We start from the raw sequence: 18847 nt of genomic DNA on the forward strand, positions 1-18847 counted from the left end.
CACTTTGTGAGCACGTGATTTTTTGCCCTACAAGAACTACTCCCAAAAATTCAAAATAAAATAGTTTTATGTTGCTTATGACTTATTTGTACTTTTCTGTGCATATTTATTTCTACTTTAATTAAGAAAAATACAAAAATATGTGTTGCATGTGCATTTAGGATTTAATTTTACAATTAGGAGTTAATTAAATAATATTTGGATTTGCGAGAATGAAAATCACAAAAATATGTACTTTGCATTTTTAGGGTTTAATGGCAAATTGCGTGATTATCTTTGTATTTAATTTTGTGTGACATTTGTTTTTAAGAGTTAATTAGCATTTTAAGTTAAATTTGGTTTTACAATTTAAATTAGGATTTTTAGGATTTTAATTTTGAAGATTAGTTTAAAAGGAAAAGAAAATTGAAAAGGAAAAAAGAATAAGAAGAGGAAATCTGGTTGGGCCAATTCGGCCAAGCCCAAGACCAAAGCCCAGTTCTTGCTCAAGAAAATCAGCCAATACCCGCCCCAATCCTGTCCGTCTTAGAGACAAACCAAACGACGTCGTTTAGTAACGCTCAATCTGGACCGTTGATCTCCAGATCAACTCCAGATCACCCCTCCCATAACCCGTGTTGACCCATTCCCCATACCCGTTCCTATACCCGCCCCGACCCCATTACTACTAAACGACCCCGTTTGTCTTAAGTAAATTAATCTGGACCGTTGGTTCCCATCATCCAATGACCCAGATTAATCAACTAGGTTTCAATATGTCAAGACACCCCAAACCCCTTCACCCGCCTCATTTTCAAAGAGACGAACCAAACGACCCAACCAAACCCTAGCCGCCCTCATACCCCTTCGCCTGAAAGCCGGCGGCAACGATGCTGGTGACCATGAAATGCACACCCCTAAACCACTTTGACCCCCTCAGTCCAAATCTATACCCCTTTAACCTCGAATCATCCCAGCCTGTTTCGAATCTTAGATCGAAGAATCGAACCAAACCCTAATCCATTCAATGACCACCAAACTCACACCTTTTGTCCACTGGACCACCCTCGTCCCAAATCCTTTACTGGTTTTGCGCGAATCAGAGCGGAGTTGGTCGAATCTCAAAACGAAAGAGCAAACCCTAAAGGAAAAGAATTGGGGTCGTGGTCGACCTTAGTCGTGTGTTCTCAGTCGAGAACACTCGATTAAGGTCCGTCTCGGCTTCAAACACAAGTGGGAGTTTTAACTAAAACAAATGGGAACTGGGACTGAAATTCTAAGGTACTTATTTTTCTTTACTTTTTCTTTTGATTGTTTCATGGCTTGTCTGATTAAGTTTCGTTATAGTTCTATCTCTTTCAATTACTTCCCTTTCTTTCTTCTCCATCAGATTTTTCTTAGTCCAGTCTTCTTCTATTAGCCAACATATGGTTATAAAGTTTCGTCGACTAATTCGGGTTAATTGTAGTTCAGTAGTTGGTCAAATCGTTTGCTGTTACGCCGAATTATTTCATTTTTATGTGATGTTTGGTCCCTTACTCTGTGACGTGATTTGGCATATGAATTCAGTTGTTCATTCAATGTGTTTACAGTTTCATCTGCTCGTATTTAGGTTCAGTGTAGAATTGCGTTAGTCTATTCCATGAATCATTAAACCCTTCATATTGGTTGCGATATTGTTCGTTCTGATGTGAGTTCATTTGTTGTGTGAGTTTAGTGGTTTGAATCTAACTGTGGTTCTGTTTGAGTTTGGAGTCCGATAGAATTTAAGTTGTGTTTAAATTCAGCTTTAGTTAATCAGTGATTAGGTTCTTCTTTAAGGATTGGTTATAGCTGAAAGATGTAAGCACAAATTAAAAGGGATTGGACTAGGATAGTAAATCACAGTAATTTCAGGGGTAGTTTTGGGGTTTAAAAGTTGGCAAAATGGTCCTGCCAAGTGGGCTGTCAGTAAAGCACTTAATTAACATTAAACTAATGCATTTGTTTAGTGCTAATGGGGAACAAAACATAATGGTAGGGGAAGGCTTAAAAGGGATTGATTAAAATATGTGACCCATGCATGTTTGAACATTAAATAAGGAAAAACATACTCTAGTGGAATTAAAAGAAGATCATGGGCAGAATTAGTGGGAGTATTCTGCTTGACTAATTTTGAGAGGGGGGCAAGGTCAGTATAAAAGAGGGGTCTGGACAGAATTAGGGGGGATCCTTTTTTGAGTCTTGTCTGGATTTTCTTTTGAGCAGAACTTAAAAGAGGGAGAGCAATCTGAAAGGGGGTTTGGTTCTTTTTTGGAATCTCTGAAAAATTTCCCTAAAATTCCCACAGTCTCCACAAGTTGCAAATTTGAAATTCAGATCCAAAAGCTAGATCTGGAATTCTAAAACTCTTTTAGATCTAAACTCTTTAGAAAAAACCAAAAAAAAAACATAGCACAAAACCAAAAAGTACTATTTCATGGAAGCCTCTTAGAGTAAAACTCAAATTCTAGCTAGTAGCTTCAGATTTTCAGTCTAGATAATGATAAAAAATGGCCTAGGCAGTCTGGTTTAGTGTTGTCGAAGCCTCAGAAAGTTTTTCCTGGTTTAGTTTCGAGTGTAGTGTGGTACAGTCAGGTCTGTTTGGGTATCTGCTGTTGTTGTTGTTCTACAATTCATTCCGGGTTTAAATTTGATTGTGCTGAGTTCATTTCTGGGTTGAGACTGGTTTGTTGTTGCTATTGGAGTTCTGGCTGCTGATACCCGTTGAAAATTATTGCTGATTCCTGTTGTTACTGCTGTGAAATTGCTGACCTCTTTCTTCTCCTTTGTTTCACTGCAAGCCTAGGTACACTTTTGCGTTCATCATAATGTACATTGAAAGTTGAGAAGTGGAGCAAAAATGAAGCATGTTCGATTACAGAATTGACTACTTTTGATTTTTATTTCTGTATGATTCATTGTAATAAAGTAAGGCTGGACTGTTTGGACTATTAATTTGTATTGGAACGTTAATATTCAGTAGCTTAGCATGATTGCATGGGATAATTAGTTTAACTGTCGATATTAGCAACAACATAAATATAAAAGTTGACTTTAGTTCTTAACTTGTAGTTAGCAATTCAATATTCAAACAGCTGTGAGCAGCTAAGAAATGCCAGCATTAGTGTGAATCAATTCAGATTTGTTGGTTTCATAGTAGGATTGAATTTAACTTGGACTGCTGGGTTCGTACGACCGTATATGTACACTATTGATGACATAGATTTTATCTCTTAGGACCTTAACGATCAGAACATGTTTTTGGGTTAGTGATGTTCGTTTAGTCTTACTAGGGGTATTAAAACACATTGCTCTACTTTGAACTCACAAGTAATAGACAGTCTTTGCCTGATGAAAAACTGTCTCACTTCCAGCCACAGTTAAACTTGTTTGAGGAGTTTTAGGTGGAATTAACTAGTCATTAAGGTTACTCAAGCAACTATCCATGTAAAAACATTTTAAATGAATTGAATGGTCTGACTGATCTATTGGCTGAGAATCATTGGTCGATTTGAATTAAGGAGATGTCTGGGTCTAAGGCATTGGCATGCCTCGAAATTAAAACCAACGTCGTATTTTTGGGCTCTTCATAAGCCCAAACTGTCCAGCCCTTTATAAATGAAATCTGGGCTGTTATGAACAATTTGCTGAAAATGTTCTGCCTTCACTTACTAAGTTATTGGGCTTAATTGGTTTGAAACTGATTCATAAGGATCTTGGGCCTTTCATATATGCTAGTTAATTAGTTAGGCTTCAGAGACAAATTCAAAAGAAAATAATAGCTTGCTTTAGGATGTCCTTAAAATAAATGAGGCGTGCCGCGCCAAATAAAATCACAAATTGCGTGGCCCTCTTTAACTACTTCTTTAAAAATGTTAGACCTCGGGACGCGCCCTTTAGCGAATTTCGTGGCTTCCCTCAAAGTTAATAAAACGCTAGTTTTTTTAGACGCGCTTTTAATAATTTACTTTCTTAAACTCGGGTGCACATTTATGTGACCCAAATCCAAATCTCAACGGAGTCGAAATGTATCGATAACCACGGGTGCATTGAGGTGACATGGTTCGAGATGTATTTTCACGACGTTGCAATTCTCGTTAAAAATAATAATAATAAAAGCGGTAAAAAGTTAAAATTTGCACATAGGTTCAACATGTATATAAAAAAAATCAGATAAATAAGTCGAATATGACAGTTGAGCGACCGTGCTAGAACCACGGAACTCGGGAATGCCTAACACCTTCTCCCGGGTTAACAGAATTCCTTATCCGGATTTCTGGTTCGCGGACTGCAATACAGAGTCAATCTTTTCCTCGATTCGGGATTCAACCGGTGACTTGGGACACCATAAATCTCCCAAGTGGCGACTCTGAATTAAATAATAAATCCCGTTTTGATTGTCCTTTAATTGGAAAAACTCCCTCTACGCCCCGGCGGGCGCAGGTAAAAAGAAGGTGTGACAGCTCTGGCGACTCTGCTGGGGAGACGAACCAAGAATTTCTGGTTCAGAGTTCAAGAATTCGAGGTTAGATAAATTGTTATATTTTGGTTTTATGTGATTTTTTTTACAAGTTTGGGCCTAATGTGCTAAATGATGCTTCTACCGCTTTGATATTATCTGAACTGTATATAAACTGTGCCGAAACCCTTCTCTTCTTACCTCCGGGGATGTGCTTACTGGTTGAGACCCCCTATTCTGTTAGTGTCATACCCTGAAATAAGAAAGAGGCCGGACAAGTTACAAAACCGGACGATCTCGCGGGTCCCCGGTACGTTGCCCCTTCCTCGACTCGAGTTGTCAGCTCGGGTACACAGTCTATAACAAATACCTAGGCTTTGAACCTAGAATAATGTGACTTCATGCCGGATCCCTAGTAGGAACGATTATTTGCATCATGTTGCATTTGACTTAGGGGACTCAACACAGGGGTTGGGTCCGTCTAGGACTAGCAACCTGAAATGAAAAAGACCATCCTGATGCATCTTATTTGTTTTCCGCGCATTTATTTGCTTCGGACTTGCATGTTGACCGACTTTTGAATGTTTTGAGGAAAGAGAAATAGCAGGATGAGGATTAAAGAGAGTTAATCACCTGTTTTGAAAAAAACCAATGTCCAAATAGTGTCGAAACTCTGCCGAATTTTTGAGAAAATGAAAAAAAAAAGAAAAAAGGGCTTTGTTTATGAAAAAATAGTTTTATTTTCCAATGAAAAGAGTCTTGTTTTCAAAAAGAAGTTTGTTTATCGTCCCGAACTACGCCGGTTTGATTCTCACAAGGTGCGGGATACGTAGGCAACCCTCATCGGGTCCAACCTCCCTTTTACAAAAATGTCAAATTTTTGTCATCAATAAGTCGGGTGACACCATTCTTGCTTAAAATAAGCCGAATGTCCCCAAAAGGGCACCGGAAGGCTATTTTCGCAAGAACAGCCACCCTGAGTCATTTTTAAATGGTTTGCGGGCACAACCTTAAAATCTTCCTCCCGGAAGCGCTGAAAGGCCGTGTTTTCAACCGGGTCTTTTATTTCAATTTGAAAAAAAAAGAAAGAAAGAAAAAAGTCAATAATAAATCGAGTAATGCCGTTTTTGGCAAAAATAGTCGAATGTTCCCGAAAGGGACGCCGGAAGGCTGACTTTGCATAAACGGCCACTTTTAGTCATCTTTGGATTTTTGACCGGTTGACTCACCCAGCCTTAAAATCTTCGTTCCCGAAGTGCTGAAAAGCCGTGTCCGGAACCGGATCTTCCTTTTAATCTGTGAAAAATTAAAAATAGTCAATTTGTTGAGTCAAATGAATTTTATTTCTTAATCACCTTAATAAATGTGCAGGATGAGCACGATGCAAAATAACCTTTTTCAATAATGACTAAAATCCCTTTCGAGTTGCGGCTATGGTGGGATGATTCAGGTGGTAAGGGGCAAGATGAGGTCAAGAAATATCTAAAAGGTCTTACGGGTTTATTGGAAATCCAGCCTCGGGGGGATATCATAAGAGCTTTGGTCACATGCTGGGACCCAACACACAATGTCTTCCATTTCCCCGATTTTGAACTCACCCCGACTTTGGAGGAAATAGCCGGGTACATCGGAAATGCTGAAGTCCCGATAAGGCAAAAATACCTGGTTGCTCCAAGAGTTGTCACCGCGCATCGGTTTTTAGATTCATTAAATATACCCAAGACGGTCCATAACCCAGATTTGGCCGCAGGTTTTTGTAACCCACGCTTCATATACGACAGATACGGTAATGTTGGAGGATTCAATAATCCGGGTAACAAGTTATGCAACAAAATTAACCGTCAGAAATGGGATGAGCATAGACGAGTGGCTTTTATGATAACCTTTTTGGGCCTTTTGGTGTTTCCAAGGAAAGACGGAAACATTGATTTGAAAATAGCGAGGGTCGTCAGTACCTTGCTCACTCAAGATGAAAGCACTCTTGCACCTATGATAGTATCTGATATCTTCCGAGCTCTCACAGCCTGCAAAGCCAGAGGGAACTTTTTCGAGGGGTGTAACTTGTTGCTACAAATATGGATGACTGAGCATCTCTGCCACCGTTCCCAGCTCTTGAGTTATGGTTCCTCGAAGAAAACTTGCATAGAAGAGTTCTACACAAGAATCAAGGGGGTCAGTCTACCCGAGGGAGTTACGGCGTGGACATCATTCTTTCGGACCCTCACCGCCAGCCAAATACAGTGGACGCTAGGATGGTTGCCCGTTGATGAGGTCATATATATGTCTGCAGCTAGGACCCACCTCCTATTGATGGGGCTCAAGAGCATTCAGCCCTACACGCCATATCGAGTTTTGAGACAACTCGGGAGATGCCAAACAGTGCCACAGGAGGAACATCTTAGTGCTCAAGTAATTGAGATTAGCCATGACGGACAGTTTCCTAAAGCAAGAGTCCGTCAGATCTGGAGTGAATGCCAATATTTAAAAGCAGATACTTACGTGCAGGATCGGGCCAAAGGCGAAGTGGCACCAGGATACCTTGCTTGGTACAAGAGAGAACTTGAGCACGAAAGGCCGGCTAAAAGACCCCATCTCCAGGAATTCGTCAAGGCGTCGCAAGAACAGTAGAATTGGTTGGCTAAAGAACACGAGTACAGGGTGACAATAGGCAAGTTGGAGAAGCAAGTTATGGATTTGAAGTTTGAGAAAGATTTGCATATCGCTGCAGATGAGGGAGAAAGGAGAAAACTAGCTCAGGAAAACAAGGTCCTCAAAACTCAAATTCAGGAAATGAAAATAGCTGCCAGAAGCCAGGAGAGAAGCCGAGCTGAGAAAAGGCTCATAAACGGTCTAAAAAGAAAGTCCTCGAGTATCAAGAAGACCTGGAAAAATCTAAAGCTGATCTAGCGAGAATCCAGGTGAAATGGATAAAAAAGACAGAAGAGCAAGTACGGTTCATGCAACAAATGAAGAGGGACTACGAAGAGCGGATCTTCAGACAAGCCCGAGATGCCAGAACAGATAGGAAGCGCTACTATGATCTGATGGCCCGAATGAAGAAACAAATGAATGAGTTTCAGGATCAGCTCTTTTACAACGCTCAAGTGTTGGGGACGCGGAATCAACAAATAGAGTGGTTGCTTATGGAAAGGGACAAGATCAAGGGAAGAATCGACGATATCGGGCACTACATCACCATAAAGAGCCTAGCTTGTGAGGATATGTCCTGTACCACCTTCTTTGCTTCAATAATGATTTATGTCAACCAGATCATGGAAGATTTGAAAGATCTCCAAAGGGGCCTTGCACCAAAGCCCGCGGCGAGGCCGAACGACGCCCCGCGGGAGCCAAAATTCAAAACTTTGAGACATTCATAGTTTGAGTCTGTATTTTCCTTGTCTTCAGAGTCTACTATCCGTTGGAGTTTGTATTTCCCTTTTTTGCATAAAGTCTGTAGTCTGCATCAAGTCTGTCAGTTTCCTTTCAAAAATGTTTTGCTTTGTAAAAGAACGTTTGCTAATGAAGATGGAAAAATTCAAAAATGGTGTATTTATTTTTCGCACTTGTGGGCAGAACTACGCACGATCTGATTCATGCGAGGACATGATACGTAGGCAATCTCTATAGGATTCGACCACCACTAAAAAAGAAAAAAAGGGAAAATGAAAAATAAATAAAGAAGGATAGAATAAAGGAAGCTTAAAAAAGGGGCACAATTATGAGAGGCCGGAATGACGCACGCAACCGAAGCAAATGCATGATAGAAATGGTTATTTGCCTAGGTGCATTGCATCCTAACGTGTAATTGCATATGTGTTAAACTCTAAAAACTAACAAGTTTGTTGATTTCCAGAGAATTCAAGCAATTAGTTTATTTAGAGGATACTGGCACATTACCATTACCAAACCAGATCAAAGGGACCAATACCAAAAATCATGTCTAGCCCAGATGTCGACACTAGTGTTGAGGTAGAGGAGTTGGACGTCTATAAAATGAAAGAGGAGATGCTTAAGCTTAAGCAACAGATGGCCAAAATGTACCAGGCCTGGTCCAAAGGGAAATCACCGCCAGCTTACCCAGCCAACCCGGCTTTTACCCCACCATTAGCTCAGTCTCAGGATCATCCCGCCACTGATCCAGGTTTTCCCATTTATCAACACTACCATGACACTACTTCTCATACGCCACAAGCTACACCACCAAAATCAATTCCATACCCTCCTCCGCCAATCACCCATGTCTTTGTGGCATCTCCACCAACTGCACTCCACAAATCCCCGAGTGAACCTGTGTTCCAAGCTCAGGACAACCAGTATTATCCCCCGGAGCTTACCTTCAAAGCGCCTAAAGCCTATCCACATGATCCCTATTCTGAACTACCAGGGAAAGCAGAAAAACCGGCCAGAAATCCTGAACAGGAAGAGATGTTCAGAAAAATGAAAAGCATAGAATAATCCTTCAGGGATATGAGAGGGCTGGGAGGTCAGGTAAGCGTGGCTTACAAAGATCCGTGTTTATTCCCAAATGTACAACTACCGGCAGGGTTCAAAATGCCCAAATTCGACTTGTACAACGGACACAGTGATCCGGTGGCTCATTTGAGAGGTTTTTGCAGTAAGATGAGGGGAGCCGGAGGAAAAGATGAATTGCTAATGGCTTACTTCAGTTAGAGTTTAAGCGGAGCAACATTGGAGTGGTACACCCGGCAAGATCACGGAAGATGGTATACATGGGATGATCTGGCACAAGCATTCGCTTGTCACTTTCAGTATAATCTTGAGATCATTCCAGACCGACTATCTTTGACCAAACTAGAGAAGAAGCACAGTGAAAGCTTTAGAGAATATGGTTTCCGGTGGAGGGAGCAAGCAGCAAGGGTAGATCCCCCAATGAAAGAAAGCGAGATGGTTGATTACTTTTTGCAGGCTTTGGAGCCGACCTACTTTGGTCATCTTGTGTCCGCAATTGGCAAATCTTTTAATGAGGTTGTAAAATGGGAGACATGGTCGAGGAGGGTCTTAAGTCCAACAAGATCATGAGTTATTCAGTGATCAAGGCAACCACCCAGGCCATTCAAAGCGGCACTGGGGGTGTGCTCGGGAAAAAGAAGAAAGAAGATGTCACGACTATTGAGTCCGGAACCTGGTTCGGATCCAGAGGCCCGTCACCCTACTTTAGCCAACCACGACCCTACCACCAAAATTACCCCATACTCCATATAGCCCTCCACAACATTACTACCCACCGCCAGATCCCCATTTTTTTGTCCATCATGCACAAACCTATACCCAAACTCCGGCACACGCGCCATGGCGTGCGTCGGCTCCACAAAATCCATACCCAGCTCCACAAAACACATATCCACCCCCAAGGGCCTACAGAAATCCCCCGGGATAGGTTTCCGACCAAACCCAGCCCTCAAGAATGAGAGGTCACAAAAGCAAAAGACTTTCACTCCACTGGGGGAATCATATACCAGTTTTTTCCACAGATTGAGGCAGTTGGGCATGTTGAATCCAATTGAGCCTAAAATGCCAAATCCTCCCCCCTAGAAATCGTGACCACTCGGTGAGTTGTGAGTACTGTTCAGGGGTCCCCGGGCATGACACAGAGAAGTGTTGGAAACTAAAAACAACTGTACAAGAGCTTATCGATACTCATCGGATCGAGGTTCAAGCCCCAGAAGCACCAAATATTAATCAGAATCCACTGCCAGCTTACCATGAGACACACATGATTGAGTTGATACACAAAGAGGGGGAGCCCAGGAAGCCCTCATAGACGGTAATGATGATCCGTTCCAGCGAAACCAGCTCAAAGGGAAAAGTAACTAGTGGGAAATCAGTGGTCCAGTTGAGAGGGGTAGATGATGAGCCAGCTGTGGTAGCCGAGAGAGGGTTGTCGAGCCTTGTTGCAGTGAAACCCGAGAAAGCTAAAGTGGAAGTGCCAGGGGTTGCAAGTAAACCTGTTGTGGTCGTGAAGGGTGCTCGCACAGAGCATGTTATTATAAAACCGGTAACTCAGCTTCCAGTGATCAACAACAAGGCTGTTCCTTGGAATTATGAACGGGTGACGGTGATTTACAAAGGGAAAGAAGTCAAAGGAGAAGTGTGTGAAGCCCAAGGTCTAACTCATTCGGGAAGGTGTTTTGCTCCCGCAGAGTTAAGAAGGGCCAATCCAGTAGCAACAAAGAATCCAGTTACCAAGGAAGAGGCGAAAGAATTTTTAAAGAAAATGAAGGCGCAAGATTACTCCATTGTGGAGCAGTTAAGGAAGACCCCGACACAGATCTCATTGTTATCCTTGTTGATCCATTCAGATGAGCACCGCCGAGTATTGATGAAAATTCTGAACGAAGCCCATGTTCCGGATAATATCTCTGTGAACCATCTGGAGCAAATAGCAAACAAGATTTTCGAGGTCAACAGGGTCACTTTTTCAGATGATGAGTTGCCCGTGGAGGGTACAGAACATAATAGAGCCCTCTATTTGACTTTGAAGTGTGAAGACTCGGTAGTCACTCGAGTATTTAATGATAATGGGTCAAGTGCCAATATCTGCCCTTTGACCACGTTGAACAAACTGAAGGTCGATGGTGACAGAATTCATAAGAACAACATCTATGTTCGAGGGTTTGATGGAGGTGGTACAGACATAGTGGGTGACATCGTACTTGAATTAACGATTGGTCCGGTCGAGTTCACCATGGAGTTTCAAGTGTTGGACGTGGCAGTGTCATATAATCTTCTGTTGGGGCGACCCTGGATCCACGCCGCCAAAGTAGTGCCTTCTACATTACATCAGGTGGTCAAATTCGAGTGGGATAGGCAAGAGATCGTAGTACATGGGGAAGACAATAAAAGCGTCGTAAGTGATACCATCGTACCCTTCATAGAGACTGATGATGACAAGGGGCCGTGGGTTTACCAGGTTTTCGATACGGTTTCAGTGGACAATGTTCCCGAGGGTGAAAGCATCCCACTTCCCAAAATAGCAGCTGCAACTGTCATGGTAGCCTCGGAGATGTTGTAAAATGGGTTTGTGCCAGGCAAAGGTTTAGGGGCTGATCTTCAAGGTATTGTTCAACCGGTTTCTTTGCCCAAAAATTTGGATACCTTTGGGCTGGGGTTCAAGCCTACAGCGGCGGATGTGAGACGAGCCCGCAAGTTGAATAAAAGAGTCTGGGTCCTTCCCAAGCCCATCCTGCGCCTGTCCAGATCTTTTGTCAGGCCGAGCATCAAAAGGCAATTGCTATCCAAGGTTACGGGGCCATTGATTGGTGCAGATGGAGACTTAAATGAAGGCTTTGAAAGGTTATTCACCGAAATCAACATGGTAAAAGTTGGGGAAGTGTCCAACAAGGCGGATGTGCAGTTTGTGGGGCCAAAGGCAAAAATTAACAATTGGATGGCTACTCCTTTTCCCATTCGGAGGGAGTCTTGGTAGTTGACTCTGATTTTCCTTCCTGTTTTCTGGATTATTTCAGGGTTGTAGTCCAGATTCCTTTTATTTTTGTTGTGTTCATCAAAGTGTGAAACCTTGTTATCCCGTAATTCATTAAAATAAAAAAGTTTCTTCTTCATTCCTTATTTAGTTTAATTTTGTTTTCTTCTTTTCTTTTCTGTACAGTTCTCTTTATACTGGTCTTAATAACATGGCGTGCATAAGGAATCCTCAGCCTAGTCTTAAAAATCAATCTGATTCCGAAATGATAGTTCAAGAAGTAGATTGCGATTACGAATCAGAATATGATGATGAGGATGAAGCCTTCGATGAAATTAGTAAGGAGTTAGTTCACTTCGAAGAAAAACCCAAACCCAATTTGAATGACACAGAAGCCATCAATTTAGGGGACACAGACAACTTCTGAGAGACTAAAATAAGTGTCCACCTCGAGCCAAAAATCCGAGAGGAGTTAATCAAAGCACTCATCGAGTACAAAGATGTTTTTGCGTGGTCATATGACGACATGCCGGGTTTAAGCACTGATTTAGTGGTCTACAGATTGCCCACTGATCTGGCATTTCCCCCCGTCAAGCAAAAGCTGAGGAAATTCAAAACTGATATGAGTGTGAAGATTAAAGAAGAAGTTACCAAGCAGTTGGATGCAAAGGTTATTTGGGTCACTCGATATCCTGTCTGGTTGGCTAATGTTGTGCCTGTGCCGAAGAAGGATGGCAAGATCAGAGTATACGTCGATTACCGCAATCTCAACAAAGCAAGTCCGAAGGATAACTTCCCACTACCCAATATCCACATTTTGATCGACAATTGTGCCAAGTGCGAGATTGGATCTTTTGTGGATTGCTATGCCGGGTATCATCAGATTCTAATGGATGAAGAAGATACAGAAAAAAACGGCCTTCATCACGTCGTGGGGAACTTATTTCTACCGAGTAATGCCATTTGGGTTGAAGAATGCTGGGGCAACTTATATGAGAGCGATGACTACTATATTTCATGATATGATACACAAGGAGATTGAGGTATATGTAGATGATGTGATCATAAAATCAAAGCATCAGGCTGACTACGCCGAGGATATGAGGAAATTCTTCTAGAGGCTTCGCAGGTACAACCTCAAGCTTAACCCCGCCAAGTGTGCATTTGGTGTCCCATCCGAAAAACTGCTGGGATTCATAGTCAGCCGGCGAGGCATCGAGTTGGACCCATCAAAGATCAAAGACATACAAGAGTTTCCACCTCCGAGGAACAAGACTGAAGTGATGAGTCTGTTAGGAAGGCTGAACTACATCAGCAGGTTTATTGTTCAGCTCACGACAACTTGTGAGCCTATTTTCAAGTTGTTGAGGAAGGACACTGCGATCAAGTGGACTGATGAGTGTCAAGAAGCATTTGACAAGATAAAAGGTTACTTGACAAACCCACCTGTGTTGGTTCTGCCAGAACCAGAGAGACCCTTGATTCTTTACTTGACAGTCTTGGAAAATTCATTTGGTTGTGTACTGGGGCAGCATGACGTCACCGGCATGAAGGAACAAGCCATATATTATCTTAGCAAGAAGTTCACGGCTTATGAGGTTAAGTACACTCACCTGGAAAGGACATGTTGTGCCCTAACTTGGGTGGCACAAAAGTTGAAACATTATTTGTCATCCTACACTACTTACCTCATTTCACGCTTGGATCCATTGAAGTATATCTTTCAAAAGCCTATGCCGACAGGAAGACTTGCAAAATGGCAGATTTTGCTCACAGAGTTTGACATAATCTATGTGACTCGGACTGCGATGAAAGCCCAAGCATTGACCGATCATTTGGCCGAGAACCCGGTCGATGAAGAGTATGAGCCACTGAGGACTTATTTTCCTGATGAAGAGGTGATGCATATTGATGAACTAGAACAGGCCGAAAAACCAAGCTGGAAACTTTTCTTTGATGGGGCTGCTAACATGAAAGGAGTCGGAATAGGAGCCGTGCTTATTTCTGAAACAGGGCATCACTATCCTGTTACGGCTCGACTTCATTTTTATTGTACCAATAATATGGCTGAGTACGAAGCGTGCATTTTGGGTTTAAGGTCAGCTGCGGACATGGATGTCCAGGAAGTCTTGGTCTTGGGAGACTCGGACCTTCTGGTACATCAAATTCAAGGAGAATGGGAAATGCGAGATCTGAAGCTCATACCATACCGACAATGCTTGCATGATCTTTGTCAACGGTTTAGATCAGTGGAGTTCAGGCATATTCCAAGGGTCCATAATGAGGTCGTCGATGCTTTGGCCACCCTAGCATCAATGCTGCACCATCCAGACAAAGCTTATGTCGATCCTTTGCATATTCAAGTCCGAGATCAGCATGTTTATTGTAACATGATTGAAGAAGAACTGGATGGCGAACCATGGTTCCACGATATCAAGGAATACATCAGAATGGGGATATAACCAGTGCAAGCCACGGGGGATCAAAAGAGAACAATTCGACGGTTGGTAATTGGATTTTTCTTAAGTGGAGGAGTTCTGTATAAAAGAACACCAGACGTGGGATTGTTAAGACGCATAGATGCTAGACAGGCTATGGCTGTCATGTTCGAAGTACATTCAGGAGTCTGCGGACCACATATGAGCAGATATGTGTTGGCAAAGAAAATTCTCCGAGCAGGTTATTATTGGCTCACCATGGAGCGAGATTGTATTAGTTTTGTGCGCAAATGTCATCAGTGCCAGATACACGGAGATTTGATTCATTCTCCGCCATCGGAATTACACACAATGTCAGCGCCATGGCCCTTCGTCGCTTGGGGCATGGATATCATTGGACCAATTGAGCCAGTCCAACGGGCATAGGTTTATTCTGGTAGCCATTGATTATTTCACCAAATGGGTTGAGGCCAAAACTTTCAAATCTGTGACCAAGAAAGTAGTGGTCGATTTTGTTCACTCAAATATCATCTGTCGATTTGGAATCCCGAAGGTGATCATCACAGATAACGGTGCTAATCTTAACAGTAAATTGATGGAAGAGGTATGCCAACAGTTTAAGATTACACACCGCAATTCTACCCCATATCGTCCCAAGGCGAATGGAGCAGTTGAGGCAGCCAACAAAAAACATAAAGAAGATATTTCGGAAAATGGTAGAAGGTTCGAGGCAATGGCACAAAAAATTACCATTTGCGTTGCTGGGTTATCGCACTACTGTCCGTACTTTAGTAGGGGCAACCCTTATTTGTTGGTATATGGAACTGAAGCTGTAATACCTGCGGAAGTTGAAATCCCGTCCCTTCGGATTATCGCTGAAGCCGAGATTGATGATGATGAGTGGGTCAAAACTCGTCTGGAGCAGTTGAACTTGATTGATGAAAAAAGATTGGCAGCTGTGTGTCATGGTCAGTTATATCAAAAGATAATGGCAAGAGCATACAACAAAAAGGTGCGTCCCCGGAGGTTTGAAGTGGGCCAGCAAGTGCTGAAACGCATCCTTCCACATCAGGCTGAGGCAAAAGGCAAGTTTGCCCCGAATTGGCAAGGGCCATTCATTGTGACCAGAGTGTTGTCCAATGGTGCTTTATGCTTAACAGATATCGAAGGAAAATGCATCGACATGGCTATCAATTCTGATGCAATTAAGAGATATTATGTATGATTTCTTTTAATTGTAATTGTTATTTGTTTGCATTTGGTATGATATCGGAGAATGAAATGACGGAGGCAATTTGTTCTTCCATCCAAACACTTCAACCTTTGCTTCCCCTTTTGAGCCTTATTTATTCTTTCATACCCCTCTTTTGGAATCAGTAATGAAAATGGAAAAAGAAAAATAATGATAATAAAGACAAAAGAAAAGTCACAAGAAAAACAAAGGAATTGGGAACTACGTTTGACCTGATTCCTTAAAAAAGGATATGTAGGCACCTCACGGCTCGGTCATAGTGTAATAAGAATCAAAAATCCCCAAGCAAGAAAAACTGGGGCAGAAGTTGTGTTTATAATTTTGGGAAAAGAAAGTTGATTCCAAGAGTCGTAATGTTTTACCCATCAAAATTATTTTAAATTTTTCTTTAGCCATACACTAGAAACCCATATTGATGTCCAAAAGACCTCCCGATCAGTATCCGAGAAGCGCCAAGTCAGGCAAATGGAAGTCTGGAATAACACTCTGGCCCCCAGCAGAAAAGAAACGAAATGAGAGAATCCCCAACAGAAAGGAAATGAAATGAGACAATCTTATCAGTAACACCCCAATCCCCAGCTAAAAAGAAATAAAATGAGAGAGTCTTATTGGTGAAAACCTCCACGGGCACCATAAGGCGACGGAAGTTGAGAGAAATAAAATGAGAGAGTCTTATCGGTGAAAACCTTCACAGGCACCGTAAGGCGACGAGAGTTGAGAGAAACGAGAGAGTCTTATTAGTGAAAACCCCTTGAAGGGCACTATAAGGCAACAAGGAATTGAAAGTGGGAAAACGAGGTAAGGTTGACAGAAATGATCCGTCGAGGCATCGAGCAGAACAAAGATGTTGATTCGGCAAAAGAGTTGGGTGGCGGGACCTTTTGAAATGCCAAGTAAGGTTATCAGAAAGATTGATGGATATAAACAGACTGGGTTGATTAAGCCGAAATGCACGACATGATCATTGAGATCGGTTATACCATTCAGATAAGTCCTTTTCCTTTTTCTCTTCAAACAATTCTTTAGGAAGATTTTTCTTTTTATCTTTTGAAGTCATCATCTTTCATTTCTTTTGGTTAAAGATTTTTATAGTAGTTTGTTTTTGAGAAGGATTTTCAAAGCCAACTACCAGTCGCCTACATGGGACAAGGTAAATGGGGATAAGACAGGCCGAAGATAATGTGACGGGACAAGAAAGACGTCATTGTAAGACCAAATGACGGATTGCTCTAAGATGTCGAGGAAAGTATGGAATAAAAGTGGAAAACAACGGTTGAGAAGTTGGCAAATAACAGAAGCATCAAGAAAGTCGAAAGTTAGCGGCCAAGTTTCAAGATGGTCGAACAACGCAGAGCGTAGGAAAAAGAAAAGGGGAAAACCATCCCCAGCAGGAACGTCCCCCACGTTTTAAACTAACAAATTTTCTTTGATTTGAAGCAGGGACAGGAAATGTTATTGATGACAGAAAGATGTGCCACAAGAAAGATTGTCAAACTGGGGCAGAAAATTTTCTTTCATTTCGAAAATTTTCTGGAAGTCTAACACAAGTTTGGTGAAAAGCGGTATCCCCAGCAGTTCTCGGGAGAAGGAAATACAAGTTTTAAATAAAGCAGTTTCAGGAGAAAGATACCACAAGTCTTAAGGGAAGTAGTTTCAGAGGAAGGAAAACACCAGCTTTAAGGGAAATAGTCTTTGAAGGAAGAGAATAACATATTTTTGAATGAAACACCAGTGTTATCCCTAGCAGTTTTCATAGGAATGAAACACCAGTTTTGAGGGAAGCAGTTCTGAAAGAAGATTATTCAAGTTAGAAGGAAAATGGTTCAGGAGGCAGGAAGGAACAACAACAATAGAACGTATTTTAAGTAGTAGTTGAAGTTAGGAGCCCGCCTGGAGAATGGAAGTGTTATATTAGTTGAAGTCAGGAGCCCGCCTGGAGAATGGAGGTGTTATAGTTTAAGAAGTTATTGAAGTCAGGAGCCCGCCTGGAGAATAGAGGTGTTATATCTTTTGAGTTGTAGTTGAAGTCAGGAGCCCGCCTGGAGAATGGAGGTGTTATATCTTTAAGTTGTAGTTGAAGTCAGGAGCCCGCCTGGAGAATGGAGGTGTTATATTTTATTAAAGTCAAGCCCGCCTGGAGAACAGAGGTGTTACATTTTAAGAAGTTGTTGGAAGTCAGGAGCCCGCCTGGAGAACGGAGGTGTTACATTTTAAGAAGTTGTTGGAAGTCAGGAGCCTGCCTGGAGAACGGAGGTGTTATATTTTAAGAAGTTGTTGAAGTCAGGAGCCCACCTGGAGAATGGAGGTGTTATAGTTTAAGAAGTTGTTGAAGTCAGGAGCCCGCCTGGAGAATAGAGGTGTTATATCTTTTAAGTTGTAGTTGAAGTCAGGAGCCCGCCTGGAGAATGGAGGTGTTATATCTTTAAGTTGCTCATGATTTATTTGTACTTTTCTGTGCATATTTATTTCTACTTTAATTAAGAAAAATACAAAAATATGTGTTGCGTGTCCATTTAGGATTTAATTTTACAATTAGGAGTTAATTAAACAATATTTGGATTTACGAGAATGAAAATCACAAAAATATGTACTTTGCATTTTTAGGGTTTAATGGCAAATTGTGTGATTATCTTTGTATTTAATTTTGTGATATTTGTTTTTAAGAGTTAATTAGCATTTTTAAGTTAAATTTGGTTTTACAATTTAAATTAGGATTTTTAGGATTTTAATTTTGAAGATTAGTTTAAAAGGAAAACAAAATTGAAAAGGAAAAGAGAATAAGAAGAGGAAATCTAGTTGGGCCAATTCGGCCAAGCCCAAGACTAAAACCCAGTTCTTGCCCAATAAAATCAGCCCAATACCCGCCCCAATCCAGTCCGTCTCAGAGACAAACCAAACGACGTCGTTTAGTAACACTCAATCTGGGCCGTTGATCTCAGCTGATCAACGGTCCAGATCAACTCCAGATCACCCCTCCATAACCCGTGTTGACCCATTCCCCATACCCGTTACTATACCCGCCCCGACCCCATTACTACTAAACGACCCCGTTTGTCTTAAGTAAAATTAATCTGGACCATTGGTTCCCATCATCCAACGGCCCAGATTAATCAACTAGGTTTCAATATGTCAAAACACCCCAAACCCCTTCACCCGCCTCATTTTCACCCTTTGTCTCTTTCAGAGACGAACCAAACGACCCAACCAAACCCTAGCCGCCCTCATACCCTTTCGCCTAAAAGACGGCGGCAACA

Source organism: Nicotiana sylvestris, chromosome 2, assembly GCF_000393655.2.
Source record: "Nicotiana sylvestris chromosome 2, ASM39365v2, whole genome shotgun sequence".
NCBI lineage: Eukaryota > Viridiplantae > Streptophyta > Magnoliopsida > Solanales > Solanaceae > Nicotiana > Nicotiana sylvestris.